General features: G+C 43.0%; 1 protein-coding gene across 3 annotated transcripts in view; it reads right to left on the bottom strand.

Annotated features, from left to right (window-relative positions):
- The window catches only part of GABRA2 (gamma-aminobutyric acid type A receptor subunit alpha2), a 554,383-nt gene that overhangs the window by 273,192 nt on the left and 257,960 nt on the right, over nucleotides 1-23,231 (bottom strand). The window lies entirely within an intron of this gene.

The following is a 23,231-nucleotide window of genomic DNA, read 5'->3' as shown; positions in this document are numbered from 1 at the left end:
ATATACATATATCTTTATATATCTATAGATCTATCTATAGATATATCCATGTAGATAGATATACCTACATAGATATATATATATATATATATATATATATATATATATATATATATATATATATATATATAAGATCTATATTATTTTTAGTTGTATGGTTTAAACCCTACAACAACTAAAAAAAATATTGCCCCCACAGGGGGTCGCCCTGCCCACGGGCGACCTAGTCCATTTATTTTTCTTTAAAAAAGAATTTAAAATAGCCCGGGGGGCGCAATTGCGCCCCCCCCCCCCCCGGGGCACTTACCTTTTTTTAAAGGTACCAAGTGAAATCCCTGGTGTCTAGTGGTGTTTCCTAGCCCCCACTGTGCTGTGATCGGGGGCCAGGAAACACTTTTAGGAAGGCCTCGTAAGAAAAAATAATAATAATCCTCACGTGCAACGCACCCGAGGATTTATTAACCCCCTCCCTGGTGTCAGCCACTGGTCGTGACCCGCACCAGGGAGGTAGTGCGGGCCAGTGGCCGACGCCTGCATTTAAAGGGTTAAAAAAAAACTATAAATATATATATATATATATATAAATATACATATATATAGATATATATATGTATATATATATGTATATATCTATAAACATATATATATATATACACACATACCCACACATATATATATTATATACTTGTGTGTATGTATATAGATAGATAGATAGATAGATAGATAGATAGATAGATAGATAGATAGATAGATAGATAGATAGAGCAAGATCACTTTTTTCAATGGATGTGTGGTTTCCATGGGGTCTGAGATCGGCCCCCAGGGAAACAACACCCACATATAAAAGGGATATCTTTATATCTTTTATACATATATGGAGAGAGGGACACTCTCTCCCTATCTGCCTGTATATGTTTATAGGTGATATATATATATATTCTCCACCAGTAGTCCCGCAGCGCACATTCAAAGCAATGCACACACTCCAACTGACGGGTTTCAACCCTACCTTTTAGGCAGCAATAAAAAGGTCAAGAAAACTCTTGTGATTATGTACCTGGTAGAGAAAGCGATCAGACTTTTGTCTTATGGCAGTTTTGATGCCTTAAAGTAGAGCAGAAGGTTTATATGCCTCCTAAAAAGAACAAAACTGTATCTTATGTGAACAGCAGAGTGGATTAGTAAAGCCAGCCATTGCCTGCACTTTAAAACAATTGAAATGTATGTGTGAGGGTGGCTAAGGGGAGATTGGGGGCACTGTTGCTGGTAGGCAGTGAGGGAATCCGAAGAAGAGGTCATGGGAGTGGGCGAACAAAAAATGACTGTTGAACAGGGCACCACAGGTTCCAAAAGACTCTGACAATGGGTATATGGCAAGGTGAAGTAATAATGTGTCTTTTTGTTTTTTTCAGTGTTTTCAGAGAACCTGCTGATTGAGGGAAGTAGCAAAGGTAAGGTGACTGACAATTACTGTTGTACACATCACAAACACATCCACAGCAATTGTGTGACAGTCTACGTAGACTAGTGTTTTAGACAGACATTTCAGTAGCAGAGATAGCATCTCGTTGGATGACTGCTGCTCAAGCCCTAACTCGGGTTATGGAGGACAGCTCTGATGTAAAATCAGAGACTAAGACAGCCTATACTGAAACAGCCTCTGAGGGAGAGGACAATGGAGCAGACGCTGGGAGTGACTTTTCAGTCAGAGGAGTCCCATCCAAGAACTCCTCTTCCAGTGACTCTGAGGGAGGCAATGAGGACAGTCTGTGAAGCGGGACAGCAGCGGGTTGACCAAACCCAGAGAGCAGGTGTGTGCAGCAGCAAGTACAGAGAGACTGCTCTCTTGGAAGTCCCCCGATTTAGTTCATCCCTAAATTCCACATTTTACTGGTGATGCTGGATGTAAAGTTGATACGGCCAACTTTTTGCCATTCAGCGATGTCCATCTCTTTTTGGATGTTGACTTCCTTCAGCAAATTGCGCAGGAAACAAATTTGGTGCTAAACAGTTTCTGAGGAGACATGAATGCACTCTAGGGCCCAGTTCTAGGACACGCCAGTGGACTCCCACTTCGCTGGAGGAGTTAAAGATATTTTTAAGCCTTATGCTGAAAATAGGGTTAGTGCAGAAACCCACCTTGCAGTCCTACTGGATGAATCGTACGGTTTGGTTAACCCCCATCTTTGCACAGGGCTGCGACAGGGAAGGTCCCAAATTGTATTGTAGAGACATCAAATTATCTATCACAAAACAACCTGGTTTTGTACGGCGGTTACCTGCGTTTTTGGTTTGGGGCTCAGCGGCCATATAGGGAAACCTACCAAACCCAAACATTTAAAAAAACTAGACACCCAAGGGAGTCCAGGGAAGTGTGACTTGCGTGGATCCCCCAGTGTTTTCTTACCCAGAATTCTGAGCAAACTTCAAAATTAGCTAACAAAATCACATTTTTCCCACATTTCTGTATGTGATCACCGCACCGGCACAAATTCCTACCACACAACATTACCCTCAGTCTCCAAGGAAAAATGACACCTCACTTGTGTAGGTGGGCCAAGTGCCTGTGATAGGGATGAGCCAAAAACATGTCAAAAATGAGGGGGAACTGAAGCAGGTCAAAAGGGCAGTTTGAAAAAATAAAAATTAGGCTGACAAATGGGGCAGATTTTTTATCAGTATAGAATGCTGAATGGTAAGAATTTTGTGGATTCCTGCAGATTCTGGAAGGTTCCATCAAAAAAATGTGAAAAAATATGTGATTGCAAGCAAAGTTCGACGTTTTCAGGGCATTGTGGGTAAGAAAATGGTGCGGTGCACGTGAAGCACACCACCCTGGACTCAACCAGATGTTTAGTTTTCATATGTATCTAGATCTCGTAGGTTTTCTACACGACAGCGTCCCAAAGTCCAAAAAAGTGCAGCCCTCACCTTTCCAAGTCGGATGATTTTGAGAGTTAGACAAGCTCTCATGGCCTAAATGTAAAACCAAAATCCAAAATAATCAAATGTGCTCTTGCGGGATAAGACTTTTTAGTGTGCGAGGGGGGAGGGATGAAAGACTGGTAGTAGCCACCACCCCACTATTTTTATTTAATTCCCTGGCATCTAGTAGGCTTTCTGTCCCTGCGGGGAGTGGATTGGCGATAATTGCTCCATCTGCCCACCAGTGGGCAGAACAACTTTGTCCCTATTTACTTGGGGTGGTGGTATGGCTGTTCCCCACCCTCTTTGAAAAAAAAAATCTTCTCTGGTGGGCTTTCTGCCCCACTTGGGTGCAGATGGGCCTTACAAAAATAGGCCGATATGCCCCTAAGGGGAGCAGAAATGGGCAACATTAATGTGCACCCATGGGGAGCGACCCTTGCCCAAGGGGCTGCCCCCCCAAACAAAACACACACACACCAATCCCTGGTTCCTACGTGGTTTCTACCCCCCCCGGTGGCAGATTGGCTGAATAGAAATAGGCCAAAATGGCCTAAAATAAATTTGACCCACAGGGGAGCAACCCTTGCCTAAGGGGTCGCTCCCCATCTGCATATTTTTTAAAGTCCTTGGTGCCTAGTGGTTTCTGCCCCCCTTTGGGGCAGATTGGCCTAATTAAAATAGGCCAATCTGGCCCCAAGGGGCGGCAGAAATGGCCTAAAATAAATTTGCCCCCTGCCAGGGGAGCAACCCTTGCCTAAGGAGTTTCTCCCCTTCTGTGAAATTGACAAAATAAAATCCACGGTGTCTAGTGGTTTTAACCCCCCCTTGGGGGCAGATTGACCTAATGAAAATAGGCCGAACTGCCCCTAAGGTGGGCAGAAATGACCTAAAATAAAATTGCCCCCAAGGGGAGTGACCTTTACCTAAGAGGTCACTCCCCATCTGTAAAAAAATAAAAATCCCTGGTGCCTAGTGGTTTCTGCCCCCATTGGCCTAATTAAAATAGGCCGATCTTCCCCCAGGGAAGCGACCCTTGCCAAGGGGTCACTTCTCTTGCGTGAAATTCACAAACAATTCCTGGTGTCTAGTGGTTTCTGCCCCACTTGGGGCAGATTGGCCTAATGAAAATAGGCTGATCTGCCCCCAAGAGGGGCAGAAATGACCTAAAGGCATTTTGCCCCTCAGGGGAGCAACCCTTTCCTAAAGAGTCGCTCCCCATGTCTAAAAAAAAAATAAAAAAAAAATAAATGATCCCTGGTGTCTTCACGATCGGGCTGCAGAAATGCTCAGAGAGACATCAAAGGAAAGGAAAGGACTTTCCTTTGATACCTCTCCCGTCCCCAGCACTTGATTGGAAGAGAAATGCTTTGCAGGCTGGCGGTCTCTGATGAGGTTATCACCCAATCGTACGCGGACGTCATCAAACATCATTGGGGGGCTGGTGTGGAAGGGGAAGCGATTCCCCTTCCAGCCCTGCCGTGGGGGGGTGAGGGCGTGACCCTTGGGGAGCGCTAGCGCTTCCCCAGAGGGCGTCTACCATGACATAACGGTTACATCCTTGGTGCCCCAGCGCTGCGGCCAAGGATGTAACCGTTACGTTGTTGATGGTCAAGGGGTTAATACTTTGTTTAATTGTATTTGTCTTTTTAGTGTTTTGGTTTTTGAAATGTTTACATTACTTTTATTTTTTTTTAAATAATTATTATATTACATAAAATTATTATAATTATATTTGTATATAGCTATATAAGTTTATTTAAATAGTTCATATTTTATCCTGAAAACATTCATGTGTTTATATGTATTTTGTGAAATGTATTACATTAAAATATTTGTTATGTTTATTTTATTATTTAAGTTAGTTGACATATTTTTGTTGATTGAATATGTTTGCTAATTTTCACTTCAGTTTACTACTAATATTTAAGATAAAGTGTAGCTATTTTAACATATCTATATATCTTACCTAGTGACGGTTGCCACTAGATAGTTATTCAAAAAGCGTTCTTTGTTTTGCTATTAACATTGGCACCATTTGTTGAATCTTCACAAAATGTTCCTAAAAAATGCAACATTCATTTCAGCGTCTGTCTGGAAAGTTTCAGGGTGATCCGTCAAGCTGGGCCGAGACAAAAAGGGGGGTCCCACAATGCTTTTTCCCCATGCATTTTTCTATAGAGATTTTGAATAGGAATGGTGCCAGAACCACTGGACGGAATTACACCAAGTTTGGCAGATAGGTAGATCTTGGTCCTGAAAGCAACCTTTTCTTTATTTGGTGTAAATCTGTTAAGTAGTTTTTGAGAAATTAAAGACAAAACAAATTTGTATATATATATATATGTATAGGGAAATGAAGGCTCCACAAACTCTCCTGATCTCGTGCAGAGATCTGATTGCCTGCCAACACTTGAACAAGGAAGAGTTGGCAGCCATCTTGGGACTCGGCTCCAGCCGAGTCCCAGAAAAAAGATCAAAAGAAAGAAAAAGGGCCAGGGTAGGGACACCCTGACCCCTCAGGACTATCCCACCCAGAGCAAAAAGGCATTTTGTAAAAACATTTTCACAGGGCAGTAGCGGCGGATTCCCGGATACAGTGACATTTAAAAAAAGAAAACCTTGGCTCCCATGCTTGTTTAAATGAAGCCCCATGTGGGCTGGGTCCCGGGGGCATGTTAAAAATGAGGAGGGGGGTGCATGGGGCCCCCTCTTGGGATTACTGAAGTCCTGGGGACCACCACCGCCCAGGGCAAAATGCTTTTATTTAAATCGCAGGGTCCTGTGGACCCCCTCAGGGACCACTACCTACCCGGGGCAAATATACAAAGAAATGCAGGTTGGGCTGCCAGGCCTCCCACAGCCTGGGACTGCCACCTCCCTGGGACAAACATTGAATTACATGTGGTGGGTTGCCAATCCCCCCCACAGTCCAGGGAACCGCCACCTCCCCAGGGCAAACATACAAAGAAATGCAGAGGGGCCATCGGCTTTTTTTTGCTAAAAAAGTATAAATATGGGCCTTAGTGACTATGAGCAGCTTCTCACACTCGCTATTTGTGTATTTCATAGAGTAAAACGAAATGTATCCTTGCATTTGTTTTGGTTGCGAGGGTGTATTTTCTGCTAAGTAAAACGTGCTAAATGCCTTGAGTACATTTGGGGAAAGTCCTACCCCAGAGCAAATTTAGCAAACTGCTGCTTGCATTGGCTATTCATGTTCTGTTTCATTTAGCAATATTTTTAGTGCAGTGCATTCTTGCATGTATTTTTGATGCAAGGAAGTCATAATAGTGCTAAACGCAGAATCACTCTTCTCGCATAATTATGCGTCATCCAACAGAATTCCCAGGTAATTCCATGTGATTACAATACACTGATTTATGTGAGTTACGTCCCTCTCTGGTGCATGTCTGAGGGCCTGAAGATAGCTCCTGTTCAAAAGGCTTTAATAGTGGTGCAGACAGAAGTAATTAAGAGAGTAAGCCTACCACTGAAAATATGAATGATTTCTAGACATCTGAGATCACCAATGACATTATGTGCACATGAGTTTTTAACCTCAATAACCACAAATGTTTAGCTATTCTTCTATTAGAACTCGGTCTGGAAAACACATTTTGGATTTGAGTGCTTTAATCTTTATGACAATATTTACATTTCTATGAGTAAAACAGGAGAGTAAGAGGTTGTGATGTGTGCTTGCAGGTGGAGATAGGTGTGCTGGGGTTTTTCTTTTTTGTGAGTATCTGAGATCGAGTCAGTTGCTGTAATGCTCCAGTTGGAAAAGGTGTGTTGCACATTGGGACTGAGGAGGATGCTCACAGGTCATAATGAACTAAGGTGTATATTTAAGACCCCCTAGCGCCACCTTAGCACCACCATAGTGGCACCTTCCCCGCACCGTATTTAAAAAGTGGCACATTGTATAAAGTATGCAAGGGGGTGTTCCATTATTAAAGGGACCGAAAAAAAGGTGCAAGGAAATCTAAGAGCTTTCCTTCTGCCATTTTGTTTGGCACTTTTAATGCCTGCTCAGAGCAGGTGTTAAAAGGGGGCGTGTCATTATCTATAATGGGCCCCTATGTACTATGCAGGAGTGCTGCCAAACTTTTGGCACTACTCCTGCAGAGCACATGAATAGCGACATACAAAATTACGTTATTGCCCCCTATCCCACGCCATGGTGCGCCATATTTTAAATACTGCGCACACTTGGTGGTGGTAGCCGGTGCTAAAGGGCACAAGGAAAGTGGCTGCACTAGGCCCCTAAGTTTAATGTGAAATTTCATTTCATGATGAGCAGTAAGGTTTACCAGTAGGCGCCGCTAAATGTGGAAGGATGCTGGGAATTTAGAGAACCAATGGTCATTAGCTGCAGGAGATTGTTTGCTGTGGAATTAAATGAACAAGGCTGTGCGCTGTAAAACCAAACAATATACATTCTTGTATAGATGCTCACTGAATATGTTCAAACCTGGTCATCTGTCAGTTCTTTTCTAAGGAACAGAATTTACAAATAGGGCACTCAACGGGAAATGATGTTCTAAAAACAGGTTGCTTATCGAACTCTGTAGGCTGCTTGATGCTGTCAACTGAATTCCTCAGTTCATGTGAATAGATAGCACAGTCAGGTTGTACATTACAATACCCCATAATTTGTCTTTGTCTTACAAATAACAGTGTAGAAGCTGAACTACACAAGGTGCAATCAACCGAGGTTCGCCCTTCTGCCATTGTGGGTGGCATAATTAATTTGTCTATTTTAAGTATTTAGTTGATACTCTTAGACGACTAAATAACACTGTAGTGGAACTCCTCTCTTCAACATACAGCAAAAACACAATTAAAATTTCATCAACTTTAAAGGAAACACATAGAAAAATGTCCCAAGAATTATAGAATGATAGGTTAGTATTACTATCATATAGGGTCAGATGTATCTGAAACGCTATTTCGGGCTGTTAAGAAATGCAAAATGGCTTTTCTGATGTACAAAGTCCTTTAGGAAATTGTAAATTGCGATTTCTGTTCTGATTTACAAAGCATTTCCTAACTGCGTTTTGGGCATTTAGGAAATGCAATTACAATTGACTCAAAGTAAATGGAAATCATGTGCAATATTAAGAAAGCACCCCAAAATGTTTTTTTAAATTGCAATAGCACACACATATGCCCCCTGGGCATATGTGTGCTCTACATGTGCACTGCTATTCTTGGGGTGCACCAAGGCGCGCCTTTTGCCTATTTCCATCCTTGTTTTGCATTTCCCAAATAGCGGGAAATGCAAAACCACCCACTGACACAAATGCAATGGGATTCCATATTTGTGATTTCCTAATAGTGATTCCTACTTTGTAGGAATCGCTAGTAGGAAATCAGTATCTCTGTCCATAGCATTTTGCATTTCCTTAATAGGATTTTTATAAAGCCGTTATTTAGGAAATGCAAAATTGCATTTTAGTACCTTTGGCCCTTGGTTTCTAGCCACCTTGTTTTTCTTCTTATAAAGATTCACTTGATAAAAAGGGGATTACTTTGTTTTAATTCCTTAATTATATTTTATACTGCTTCATCCATTTTATGATTCTCTAAAGGTCAACATAACCAGCGAAGAACAATTTTAGCATTTGTGACAAGGAATCGACCTTGGGATTGGGTGATGTAGGATTGTTTTATTTCAGTGGGAATAATTTTATATTTTAGAATACCTAGACGCGGTGACAGGAGGGTTATTATTTTTTTTAAAACAAGAACAGAAACATGCATACTATCAAAGATAAGAGCAGAAAATATATCATTAATCACCACTTAGAGATAGTCTGTGGATTGTAACTCCTTGAAACTTAAACTTCCAGGGCAAACAAATTTAGAGATTTTCTGATCTCTTGCAAGAAACAGGTCCTTAGACATCTGAAAAAAATAACTCTTTGTTTAGAATATTTTTTATTTGCATACATCACTAGGTCCAATCTTACCTTATCACTTATGATCAATAAACTGATGCCACTTTAAATGCAGTAAGGTCTTTTGATATGTTCTTATCGTCTGACCCCTAGTGGCAAAAAGGGCACCTGCTAGTACTGTTCTAGTGTTCAGTGTTCCCTGCTGTCTATTGCTGTCACTTGCATGTTGTGATTTTTTGAATAACTATGTGCAGGAAATGTGGAATGTGTTGTAGACCCTTAGCACAGTCGTAGGCAGACCTTTTTTCCTGTAGCAGTTTTAAGGGTGTATTTCTCAGACAACGTTGTACAGTTAAACCATCCCCATCAATTTTCCTTTATTCCTGAAAATGTTCCTGCCTTTTTTGCTAAAGTTTGTCGCACCACGGATGGTAAAGTACCCTCTAATTAAAACTGATGCTTCTCAGAGCTGTCTTTAGTAGTGTTCTGTGAGAGAAAAATTTAAGTAGATCTGCAAAACCCTGTAATATAATCTATGTACATGATGTCTTTGGGGTGTCGCCGTGCAAGGAAGCTGCCATATCCCTGTCCTGTATGATGCATGAAACATAAATATATCCGATGTTCCTAAACAGATTTGTCTGTTTGTCTGACAAAGGTCCGGGTAAACAACTTGCAACAAATCACCATGCTTGCCTATAGAGAGCCATCCGGACTCTCCCACACATTGTATCCTGTTGCGCGCGTCCGGGTGGAGTGCGGAACAGAGATTATAAAATAAAGACGGGGCTGTGCTGACGCAGTTTCCCCAGTACCCTCAACCACTGTGTGTGTGTGTCCCATTATTACTAGAAGCCGGCCCACTACATTGGCGATGAGCGGGCCTACAAACACCAGCGCTGCGCGACGTTGAGCACCAGTGAATGGTGTTGTGCGGAAGGGGCACGGAGACGACATATAGCCGGTGCCACACTAAATGAACCTGCAGCGGACCTACACCCCCCTATCTGTGCCAGCCGAGAGACAAGAAGAAGCGTGCCTCGCGTCTCCACCGGAAGAAGCGCGCCTTGCGTCTCCATCAGTGAGAGCTGTCGTGCGATCGCAGCCGCCACCTCACCTGAGCCGGCAGTGATGCACGGCATCTCGTGGTTTGCCCTGATGCGGCCTGGAGAAACGAAGAGGCCATCCTTCCTCCGGTGGTGAGCCCAGCCCTGCGCTCCCATCAGAGGCGTTTCAACACCATGTGGGGGAGGGGTGGGTGCTGAGAGACACTCGCACACCCTGTTGCCAAGCAACGGCAACAAAGGGCCTAGATCGCGCTCCCTGGAGGAGGGAGCGTGCAGAGCAGAGCCGGAGGGGCAAGTTCCCCGTGTAATTAAAGTATATACCCTCGGGGAGCCCCCAGAGGAAAAAAAAAAAAAAAAGAAAGAGAAGAAAATGCATATATAAGGACAGACAAAAGAAAATGTGCGTATAAGGACATAAATAGTCGAAAGTGTATACATATATACAACAAGAACTCTGAAAAAAATGAAAACAAAGAGAAGGAGAAAAAAACTACATCCTAGCAGCAAGTAGAGAAAAAAAAGTGCACACACAAGGGGTGACAAAATGAGTGCATCACCGCAAGAAAATCCCCAGCTGCCCGCACAACTGAACACCAGTGCTCACTCCTCAATCACTGCACTGCCCTCGTTCAGCCAACTGATTGACCCGGCCACAGCAGCGCCAAGATGGCGCCTATGGTTAAATCAACTAGATAACTACTTCTGCGCCACAAGAGAAACAGATGGAGCGGTGCGCAGGTCCCTCATGTTGCTGATGGGCGGAGATGAGCTGCAAGAATTATTTGATTCACTCCCAGACACAGGTGACAAATCAGACTTTGATGCGGCAGTTGCAGCCCTGAACAAACACTTTGACCCCCAACTGAATACAGACTATGAACGATCAAACTTCGCCAGACGCAACAAACAGATGTTGAGTCAGTGGACATGTTTTATGCACGACTGAGAAAGCTAGCAAGCTCGTGCATAGGACTCAATCAGCAAGAGGAGATTATAGCCCAGATTATCCAGGGATGCCGATCCAATGCTCTGACAAAACTCATCCTACGCCAGCAAGGCATCTCCCTCGACGAAATCCTGGTCCTGGCATGCTCACACGAACTATCAGCGGTCCGGGCGGATGCCATGGCAGCAGTGAGAGGACAATCGTTGGCAGCTGCTTCGACCTCATGTCCAGTCCAGGTGAAAGAAGAGCAGATAGACGCCATTCAAACCCACCAATCACCAGGACGCAGACCAAACTCTTTTAGACCAAGTGAAAGCACTTGCGGAAGCTGCGGGTATGAACACAAACTAACAACGGGGTGCCCTGCGAAAGGAAAAACATGTAACCGGTGTGGCAAAAATAACCATTTTGCAAAAGTGTGTAAGTCAGGAAGAAACAGGCAAGGAGACCAAAAGAGAAAGGACGCCAAGGTCAGGAGCGCAATCAAAGAAAATGATGACTCCAGAGAAAACACAGCTCCAAGAATGCCCATCTTTGAGGAAGATGAGGACAAAGACATCTTTGTAATCTCATTCACCGGCGGGAGACAACAGAAGAAGCGACCGCCCCCCATGAGCAACATACAGGTCAACGGCACATCAGCAACAGTACTCATAGACACGGGGCGTCAGTCAACGTAATGGATGACACCCTGTTCCAACAGTTAACCCCTACACCATCTCTCACCCCAACCACCAACAAAATATACAACTATGGGGGTCGAGAGCCGCTTCCTCTGAAGGGCATGGTGGAGGTGTCAGTAACCAGTGGAAAGTTCTCGACACAAGCAAAATTTTATGTGGTAACTGGAGACCGAGTGTCACACCGCAGATGAGCTGGAGTTGGTATTCTTCGCGCGCCAAGTATATGACTCCCATGTTGAACATCTCATTAGTGAGTTTCTGCAGCTCTTTGAAGGGTTGGGACGGCTAAAAGGGAAATGTATCAAACTCCACGTAGATCCAGGTGTCACTCCAGTCGCCCTAAGACACTGCCGTGTACCGTTCCACCTACGACCAGCGATGGAAAAAGAACTGCAGTTGCTTGAAGACCAGGGAGTAATAGAAAAGGTAAAAGGGCCAACACCGTGGGTCTCGCCTTTGGTGATAGTGCCGAAATCCAAGCAACCTGGAGCTATTCGCCTCTGTGTCGACATGCGCATATCCAACTAAGGCATCCGAAGAGAGAGACACATAACACCTACGATGGATGACATCATAGCAGCCCTGAATGGGGCGCAGTGGTTCTCGAAACTGGATCTTAATGCTAATTATCATCAGCTGGAACTGGACCCCGGTAGCAGAAACATCACCACTTCCTCAACACATGTGGGGCTCCGGCGGTATAAGAGACTGAGCTTCGGGTTATATTCGGCAGTTGAAGTGTTCCAGAATGCCATCAGAGAGACTTTGTCAGTGCTGCCGGGGGTGATCAACTTGAGTGATGACATCCTCATACACTCCAGGACTAAAGACGTACATCATCGCCATCTAATGGCCACACTGCAGAGACTAGCGGATGCGGGGCTGACACTCCACAAGAACAAATGTGCGTTTTATCAAACATCAGTGGAGTTCTTTGGTTATGTTTTCTCGAAGGATGGTCTACAGGTGGACCCGAGCAAAGCTGATGCCATGCGTCAAGCCCCGATTCCCGAAAAACCCCACTGAAGTAAGAAGTTTCTTGGGCATTGTGACATATTGCGGAAGGTTCATACCGCAGCTTGCCACAATGGCGGAACCTCTCCGACAGCTCACCAAAGGAGCGCACGGCTGGGAGTGGAGCCCGGCCGCAGACAAGGCATTTGCAGACATCAAAGCAGCGCTACTGGATAAGTCAAACATGGACTACTTCAACCCTCACCGACTGACGGAGATGGTGGTAGACGCCAGCCCACTGGGTCTTGGTGCCGTTCTTCTCCAGGAGCAAAACCATCAGGAGTGGGTTCCGGTTGCGTACGCCAGCAGGGCACTATCTTCAGTTGAAACACGATACGCCCAGATTGAGGGGGAGGCCTTAGCGATCCGATGGGCATGCAAACGCCTACTTCTTTTTCTGGCAGGGCCCTGGGATGGGGTCTAGGGCCCCCTTCTACCATTTTCGTGGGAAGCGCGACGGTGTGATGGACTTAGTCTTCTGCTGCCAGCTCTCCCTTAGCAGGCGGCCATCGTCGCAGGGGATGCAACGGTGCCCCTGACTTGTCTTCCTGGCAGGGCCCAGGATGGGGTCTGGGGCCCCCTTCCACCATTTTCACAGGAAGCGTGATGGTGCAACCCGCCTTCCTTCTCTGTGGGGCCCTGGGATAGGGTCCGGGACCCTCTGTTTGTCTTCATGGGGTTGCAACGGTGGACCCCATGTTTAGTGAGCTTGGGGGCAGCCCCTGGGCCCTAGCCCATCAAGGGGGCATCAACCGAAGCAGCAGCGGAGCCCCACGCGCTCACTCAGCAGTAGGACAAAAGTCACAGACCTTCTTTTGATATCTCAGGCCCCCAAGGGCCATTTTGGATGGTTCTGGTGTCGTTTCCCTCCTAGTGAGGTGCACTCTCCTTAGGCCTCCTGACCTTGAAGGGTCCCAGATGATAGGGGGCCATTCCCACTGACTCCCTGCGCCAGCCTTTCCTCTGGGTGCCTTCCTTTCCTTCTGGGCAGCTTGCTCACCTTGCTCCAACCCAGTCTTTCCCCCAACTAGTCCTCAGGGGGAGAAAAGAGGCCAGCTTACCTGGCCCTGGCCTGCGCCTTGCTGAGCCTGAAGTCCTTCAGGGGCAGAGTCCATGCCCCGGGGGGCAGCCAGGGGGTTGTTCTTTCCAGTTGTCCATGATGCCCGCCTGCAGTCTCAGTGTCCAGCAGTGAAGCACAGCCAAGAGAGAGAGCTCTCCCCTGTGCATGACCTTTTAAAGTGCTGCATGAGTACTAGCCAATGAGTGTTTCCCATTCCATGTCCTGGTGACCCTGCTGTAGTAACCTTAGAGAGTCGAAATATTGATACAATAATAGGTGTATTGAGTTTATGTAATTTAGTAACCTACAACTCTATGTCAGAGTTTGTATCAAACAACTGTTCATCCTTCACAGACCCTATTTATGTGCAGATTGTATAGCATTAGTGCACTTTTTTTCACTTACCTCACTTTCTCAGTGCGGTTGTGTCATTTGAGAACACCATTGTAATACCAAATTTATATGATAACAGAGCTCAGTGAGCTAGTTTTCCTATGATTCTAAAAATTTTGCAATGAAATAAAATTGTATGTTTTCTAGTTAAACCAATTTAGTGATGCTTATTTGCTAGTTTTCAATAAAAGTTAAGGTCCACACTTCCTCCTTCAGGGACCATTGTTTCCATTATTACTCAATCCAAGATGGCTGCCCTCAGTGCTGTATTTATTTCTCCCAGCTCAAGGTGGTGAGTGGAGGTTCATGAGTACTTCCTCTTTGCAACTATAAAAGGAGGAGCTTCAGAACACAACTTTGCACCACAATTAATTTGGAAGTTAAGTTTTCATTGTGTTCTTTGTCCTCTGGTTCTATTTTTGTCTCTGGCTTCATGTCGCATTTTTCCAGGAATATTTTCTTAGGTAACTCCTTGCTGCTGCAGTTTTCTTCTAGTCACAAGTTTCTTCCTAAATGCCAGTGCTGGTCTTCTGCCTCAGTTAACTTCAATAACACACTCTTAAGTGGAAGTGTTTGCCTTTTGACATTTTCTTGTTTGGGTCCTTTTCTGAAAGGCATGTTTCCTGATCTGTAGTGGGGGCGCTGAATTTACTGATAATAAATATTTCATGTATTCTGTATTTTGAATCTGAATAGAAAATGAATTAACATAGAAAATAATGTGCAACTCGAAAATGTGCCCAGTTGAATGGCTGCTACCTACTAAATTATGTTTTACTAAAAGCGTGTTAATGTTTATTTTAGAGCGTATATGAATGTGAAATGTGTTGTATTATGTCATACTTATGATTAAATTCTATGTATTTGCTTAAATTAACTGTAGGCCTCAAGTTAGCGAGGTCTAGGCCTTAGTATTGCACAGCCTCATGGCAGAATAAAATATGATCTTGTGTTTGGTGAATAATAAAGATGTATTGTTCTAACTGAAGGTTGACCAAATCGTAGCAGTAGCAAAATGTTTTCTCATGAGGAAAAGTGTGTAGAAAACCTGAATGTTCTGAATTGTTACACATGTTAACTCGAAGTGTGAGAAAGCGATGTTCCCAGGAACCAACAATGGATGTACTGACGTAAGAACAGACGGATTCTAAATTGTTTCTTGGTGAATCAAACAATGTGTGCAGAAGAAGAGGAACCAATGATCAACATGTGAAATAATATTTAGTTATATCTTACATTTGAAATACTAATTTTATTGAACTAAAACATATCGTACGATTCTTTGACCAATGACAACGGGGGACAACTTTAACTCAACTGGACTGTACCGAGAGGTTTGAACTACTATTAGCCATTTTAGCCATTAATCATTATTGATTCCTACATTACTGTACCGAGAGGTTTGAGCTACTATTAGCCATTTTAGCCATTAGTCATTATTGATTCCTACATTACTGAAGAGGTGTACGCGCCTTTGAGTCTCTTACTTTGAGAAGTTTGATCTTTAACTTTAATTTGCTTAGTCTTTTGATGCTAAATGCTGCCTATCCTTAGACATTACTTTCCAATGGTTCAGAGAGCTTAGAGTCCCCGATTCTGAACCATTAGCCCTTCACATTTCCAGTTGCCAATGCTGATCGAACTAATGTCCGCCTGATGAAGAATATCACAGCTTGCTGATCCATAAAGAAAAGGTATAACGATTGCTAATGTCTTTATTGTTGATTTGTCTTTTGTTTCTAGGTACCAACTGCTGCTTTTGATAGAGCCATAGTTAGATGTTTTCCAAATTCATATTGACTAAATCTTTTTGCACGAAGCCTACACATGCTAATGCTAATCTGAAGTTAGTGAGGACTCTTTCATCCAACTAATCTGTCATTTGATGTTACTCAATTGCTAAATTCAAATAAATGTTATTTTCATTGCGCAATTAATCTTATTGTTGGTTTGTACTTTGACTTTAGAGGGATTAGTTATTAATGCTTTAATCAAGTTGAGATTCTTTAGAAGATTCGGTAAACCAGTGTTGTTTTTATACTTATATCATGTGGTCTTGAGGCTAACTTATGTGACACTAGCATTGCTAATCTAGGGAAATAAATATTTCTAATTTATATTAAAGGTGTGATTATTGGTGACCAAATGGGTCATGGTGTGTGAAAGTTACTATCTCCAAAGAATTTTATTGTTGGATTTGACGATATTTATGCCATGTATGGACTTAGGGTGTAAACATCTTAAACGAGTAAAAAGGTCCATCAAACCTCTAACGTGTCCCTTATCAACTAACATTAATAAGCCAAATAAGGTCAGACGCGCTCGCAGTATTTTTTTCACAGGCTACATTGTGGCTACTGGAAAGGGTTTCCCTTTCCTATGGCAGAGGAAGACAAGGAATGCACCCATAAGTCAACAGTAACATTTTAAAATTGAAGTTAGTATGTTAAAAAGGTTCCATCCAAGACGGTTGCTTTGCCAACAAGCCATTTCGTCTTTAATGTAGGGTAAATATATTTAGGGAACTTTTCATTGCTGGCTGATTTTCCAATGATTGTATGTGCACTATTGTCAAGTGAAACTGGAAGGAAAGAAGAACATCTATAAAGAAGTAAGCTAATAAATTAACCAAAGAGAAACTAAAATGTCAACCATGTGTGCCATAGAAAAGGGGCCATGCACAGAATCTAGTCTACACATCCTACACCTGTATATGTTCAGTGCATAGAAAATGCCCAGTTAATAACTGTTTATCTATAAGATGTGGGTATATGATAATCCCTTTCGGGATTACTACCACTTCAGAAGTAGAATGCTTATAGTACTTTTTTATGCCTAGTACCCCGTATAGGCTTTGAATGGCTGCTTTTCTTATATTTGGTAGTGATTCTCCTGCTGCCAGATGCCTGATCACGGCTCCTAGGGCCATGCAGTTTCCTACGATAGGACAGTAATGCTGCACTGCCTCTCTTTGACCCTTTATTAGACTACAACAATAAAATCATGCTTGTGAAATGATGCTAGAAGTTTCTCAATTGTGTTGACCCCTCATTTGACCTCATGTTCTTTGTTATCTTGAGGGCTGCTGCCCTTAACCATCTTTGGTGCATTCCTGTGTATCTGAGCATATCTCATGAATGAGTGCTAACAAATTAAAATAACAATAATTAAAATAGAGTTTCTCTTCACTATCTCTAATCTAAGCTCCTAAAGCCCAGATATGTAGCCTACTTGCAAAGACTGAAGTTTGCCTCACGTTTCCTTAATAAAATGCCTATTAATGTTCAATGATAAAGATACGTCTGTAGCCAATTGTAAGAAAAGAGTGTTTATTTGGGGTAGCGGGTGGCCTACCTTAAAGAATAATCACAACTGCTGTTAGGGTGAACTCTCAAACTCACTAAATTAACCTTCGCTCAACCTCCTGGCTTCTATGACACTGAGCAGAGAGGCCTAGCTTAGGGCAATGTGTAAAAAATGTATTTGGTACACACAACAACCCCGAACTAATTAGAAAAATAGAGTAAAATGTAATGAGTGAAAATAAACCAAAGTGACAAAAATCCAATAAAGGGAACCAAAGATATGAATTAATTTTGAAATTTGTGAGTGAGAATAGCATTAAAAAAAAGATGAAAGCACCAGTGGTAGTCAGTGGCCTTGATAGCTCTAGACCGTGGTGCAATTTGAGACTGAATGGAATGGAGCCCTGGTCAATAAGTCAATAACTCCCACCAGGTTTGGTTTAGTTTCCTAGGCCTCAAAATTCTTCAGTGGGGCAAGACAGCAGGCTGCATCCAAGAAAGTCTCACAAAGTCGGACAGGCATTGGACGAGGTACCGCTGAAACGCTGATTTTTGCCGGAAAAGTTCCAAGCAGGAGCACTTGAATGTTGTGCCCATTGAAGTCCTCCTACCATTCGAATACTTTTGCCACCTACTTCCAGTCAAGATTTTTACCTTTGGACTTAGTCACTTTTTTAAAGCTTATAATCCTTCAGTGAGGCAACACTGGAACTGAATGTAGACACTGAATTACACAAGGCCAGATACTGTCTCACGGTGGGGCTGCTGAATCAGGTTTGCTGCTAACTGAGAAAATCCAAATGAGAGAATCCTGTTTTTCTTAGCCAAGCAAGTTCACATCTTGGCTGAATTAGCTAGGGTTTATTGTACTGGCCCTCTGGAGGTTTAAGTTCAAGGTTTTCAGAGGTGATAATAGAGGTCCAGTTAGACAACACCCAGATCTCAGGAACAACACTTGACTGTCTCACTCCAGCAGAGGCCACCAACAGGGTCTAGGTTAGCTCAAGCTAGCACTGCTCAGTTAAACACCTTTTGCAGCTTTTTCTAGCCATGTAGCCACACAGGAAGTCAGCCAATGAGACCCTTGGTGTCTACGTCTTTGTCTTGGGTACAAGAGGAACCAAGTCCAGTCCTTCAGAACTCCTCAAAGGTCACAAACTATAGGCCCAGTCCACCTCTGTCCTTCTGCAGGTCCAGAAAGTGTTCTAAAGAGAGTTCATTGGGGTGCCATATTTATGCCTGGCACCAGCTAGTGAGTAATTATGTCTCCTGCCTCCTCCCTAACCAATGGGATAAAAGCCCTCAAGCGCAACCCCATACAACTTTGCAGCAGTTCCTATTTTTCCATGTGTGAAGAACTGTGCAGTACGTCTCACTCTTAAAACCCAAGATGGGGTGCAGAGGCTGTGTGTCCACCCAGGGGTGTGGGCAGTGGAATGAACAGTCCCCTCCTCTGTGGTCACTTCAAACCAGGTCCAGGGGCAGGTTTCCTTTACTGTGGTTGGTACCTGCCTGACTGGGATGATGCTTTGGCATTTCTAGATGTCACCTAACATTTGCTTGTGACAGAGAAGGCCGCTTTGAAGTATGTTAAGGGCCTTGTTAGTAGTTTGGCAGCCTTACTGCTGGGCCTCCAATAAGGTGGTGGGGAGGATTACTAAGCCAGCAGCCTCCCCACCTCCGTATTACGATGTTTCTGCAGGACCAGATGGCAGAGACAGTGCAGCAGCAAAGGCTTCAACTCTAAAGGAGAGCCGAGGCCAATGTCACCCCACTGCCTGCGCCACCAGTACAGTCAGAATGCACACTGTTTCCATTTCAGGCAGTGCACATTCTGAGTGTGCTGACCGGGGGGCCTCTGCACTATCCATGACATGGACATGGGCAGTGCAGGGGCCCCCCAGTAGCCTCATCTCTGCCTTTCTGCCGGCCTTTTCATTGCAGCATCCACTCCATGAAAAGACAGGAGGACAGAAAAGTTGTGATCAGCACGGCGCTGACGACATCCGCACCGCCGTGCTTGACTGCGTCATTCACCAACACCAACATGTTGTAATCCACGATTTTGGCTATGGTGCGGGTCTTGTGGCAGTCTGACCACCAGCATGATAATCTGGCGGTTGGACTGCCTAAGACTGCCATACTCGTAATCAGGCCTCAGTTCCTGGGTACACCCCAACTGGTCTTCCTGTCAGTGGAAAAGAAAACACCTCTAGACACACCCAAATACAATTTCTTCTTTGGGAACAGGTTTCACACTTCATCAGGACTAATCAGCCATGGGCCATGGGCTGATAATGCAGTTAAGCATCCAGGAGCTTCAAGGCAAGAAAACAGTAACATTCTAAAAGTTACTTTCCCTCAATCCAGAGAAGCAGAATTAATTTTTAATCCTCAATTGAATTGTTTTCTATCAGTCAGCCAGAGCCTTCTTACAGTGAAAGTAGCTTTTGGGTGCTAGTCAGTGTTAGGACATGTTAACTTTAAATTTCTATATGCCCTGCTTTTAAATACCATGCACCATGCTTTGTGGGCTGCAAGGCCTATTAAAATTTTAAATTGAGGTTTTCTCCTTCCCAAGGTGGTTGCTTTGATTGGTCTCTGTACATATTTTACTGAGCTGTAGTTAGGTTACACAGGATAGGACTGAACCTATCATTGCACTGCCAATGTAGTAGATGGCATAATGGGTGCTGCATATCACAAGTTGCATCTAACGTCCAAGTCCTGGGTGCAGTGTCTAAGCCATACAGCAGGAACTTATAGGGATGGTAAATAGGCCAAATAGGAATAAGTCAATTCAGCCACATGTGAAGGGAGGAACAGGAATGTTGTCTCTGGTTTGAGGGGGTAACGTACCCATATTTAGGCCCATATTTATACTTTTTTAGCGCTGCATTTGCGTCATATTTTGACGCAAAAGCGATGCCAACTTACAAAATACAATTGCTAATGCTGTAACACTAAACAGACTGATCAAGGAGTATTAATAGGAGTGGTGGGCAAATTTGTCACCTTTATTCTTGTGAAAGTTTGCAAAATGGCATGAGAACAACCTAAAGTTATGCAGAACTATACTTTTAATAAAAAAAATGTATGAATGTAATGGCTTTCATCGATTTAATTTAGATTTTACGCAGGCTTATTTAGTGTGCAAGAGTTTTCTTCAAAAAAGACAGTTAAGGTGGAAGCACTGATCACATGCATATAAGATTTAGAGCAGTGTTCGTATCTAAAACCAGATTGAAACTCACTACAATTTTGAAGGCCATACATCTCTCTACAAATTTGCCAAGATCGGAAAAGTCTGTGATGAGTCAATAGTTTATCGGCTGTTCATGGTCCGTGTCTCTTTTTCTTAATAAGTTTCTGTATTTGGCAAATTGCAATCACGTCACGGAAGGAGTCAAGTGCGGAGTAGGCATTTATAATGTGATTTTCAGCTAGACACGTGTGAGGACTTCCTCATGGTCCTTGGCAAGATGTTATGTAATGTGTTTTACTTGTAGGAATATAGAGTTATGTAGAATGTTATGAATTAAAAGAATGTTGGGTTGGAATAGAATGTGAAGGGATTGGAAGGGAGGCAGTTGGAGATTACCGGGGTGGCAGACAGAGGTCTTGGAGGTGTTGGCGTGTATCTACAACTTAAATAAACTATAGTTACTGGATACAGCGTTTCCGTGCATTTATACAACAAGAATTTTGGCGACGAGAGCTGTATTTTATCTGCAAAGGACTCACGCGGCAAAGGAATCACGATGATTCGACTCCTTACTTCAGCTACATGAAGTGAGTAATGCCAACACCTCCCGCTTCCTATTTCCAGATTTGAATTCGTTTTTTGGTGTCCCTCGCGAGCCCGCCTTAGCCCTGAATTATTTTTAAGGATGTAGAAGGTGTGATTGTATTCCAAGATGACATTTTAATCATGGGAAAGAACAGGATGCAACATGATGAGAGAGTTAACTGCGTTTTAGGTATCCTAAGAGAGAAAGGTCTAACAGCTGAATTTTCAAAGTGTACATTTGGAGTTCAACATTTGAACTATTTGGGTCATGAAATCACTATGAGTGGGATTAGACCCAAAAAGGAGTTGTTGTCTGCCATTAGAGGTGCCCCAGCTCCTAATAATAAGGACGAATTAAGATCTTTTCTGCGTTTAGCAGAATTTTATGCGAGGTTTGTTAGAAACTTTTCAGAGAAAACTTTTAATTTAAGGCAATTGTTGAAGGAAAGGTGTAAATTTGCATGGACAAGTGCTTTACAGCAAGACTTTGAATGTATTAAACAAGAGATTTGTGACGGTAAGGCGTTGGCAGGATTTGATCCTGATCTTGCTACAATTCTCACCACGGATGCATCTAATGGGGGTATTGGTGCTATGTTAAGCCAGAAAGATGTTAATGGTGCGGAGGTCACTATAGCATTTGCTTCAAGAGCACTTTCTCCAACAGAGGAAAGGTATTCTGTTATTGAGAGAGAGACCCTTGCTGTTGTTTGGGGTCTAGAGCATTTCAGGAATTTTCTTTGGGGTTTTGACATTGAAATTAGGTGTGACCATAAACCCCTAATCAAAGTTTTAACTACTGAGGGATTGATAAAGGCCACTGCAAGATTAGCTAGGATGTCCATAAGATTGTTAGACTTCAAGTACAGATTAGTATATGTCCCAGGAGTTAAGAATAAGGTGGCGGATTGTTTAAACAGATTGCCTCTACCTCTCCAAGAAGTGGTGAATGATGACGAAGAGCTCATGGTTGCTTGGTCGGGAAATTATGATTGGACGGCCATTAGTTGGGAGGTTTGGGATGAAACAAACTCAAATGACTCTATGTTAACCACGTTAAAGAAATATATTCATGAAGGTTGGCCGGAAAAAAAAAAGATTTCAGCTGAGCTCAGAATTTTTTTTGAGTTGCGTGATGAATTATCAGTAGACCATGGTAAGGTTTGGAGGGGTAGCAGAATAGTTTCACCTGAGAAATTAAGGGACTCCATTATTAAAATAAATCATGAGGGACATTTAGGTATAGTCAAGACTAAGAAGAAAATTAAAGAGAACTATTGGTTGCCTGGTATGGATGCTAATATCGAGAGGATTGTTAGGAGTTGTGATCTATGCATGAATGCTGAAAAATCTCTGGTAACCCTAAAACCAATGTTACATCCTGTACCTTGCCCTGAGATGGCTTGGGAAGTTGTGGGCTTGGATATAATGGGACCCATTATTGAGGAAAATGTACAATGGTACATTATAGTAGTGGTAGAATACTTCTCAAAGTGGCCAGAGATTAAAATTGTTTCGAGTGCAAGTTCGAGGAATGTTCTCATATTTTTGGATGAACTTTTTCAAAGAGAAGGATTACCTAGGAAAATCATAACTGATAATGGTGTTCAATTTTAGAGTGAGGAGATTAAGGAATATTTAGAGAGAAATGGCATTGAACACAAGTTGGTTTCTGTTTACCACCCGAGTGGCACTGGAGAAGTCGAGAGGTTTAATCGAGTTATTAAAGATTCTTTGCAGTTAGCTAAGTATAAGAATATTGATTGGAAAACCAGTGTTAAGAAAATGATTTGGATGTACAGAACCACCCCGACTGTAACAGGCCACACTCCTTTTACTGTCATGAGAGGAAGAATTCCATTAATGAAAGATAACCAGGGTTGGTTACGTAATTCTAGATTGAAGGAATGGTCACCTACTGAAATTAAGGCAAATATTCTAAAGGCACAAGATCTTTATAAAACCTATGTTGATTGTAAGAAAGGTGCTAAGGATATTAGATTGGAAAAAGGGGATGTTGTTCATGTCAAACTACCAGGTAAAGTTAAAAAAAGTGATACAAGGTTTTCGCAACCTAAAACTGTTCTTGAAGTATACAAAAATTCTGCTAAATTAAGTGATGGGCGGGTATGGCATATGAGT

The sequence above is a fragment of the Pleurodeles waltl genome, chromosome 1_2, assembly GCF_031143425.1.
Source record: "Pleurodeles waltl isolate 20211129_DDA chromosome 1_2, aPleWal1.hap1.20221129, whole genome shotgun sequence".
Classification (NCBI taxonomy): Eukaryota; Metazoa; Chordata; class Amphibia; order Caudata; family Salamandridae; genus Pleurodeles; species Pleurodeles waltl.
This window is presented reverse-complemented; position numbering and strand designations above follow the sequence as displayed.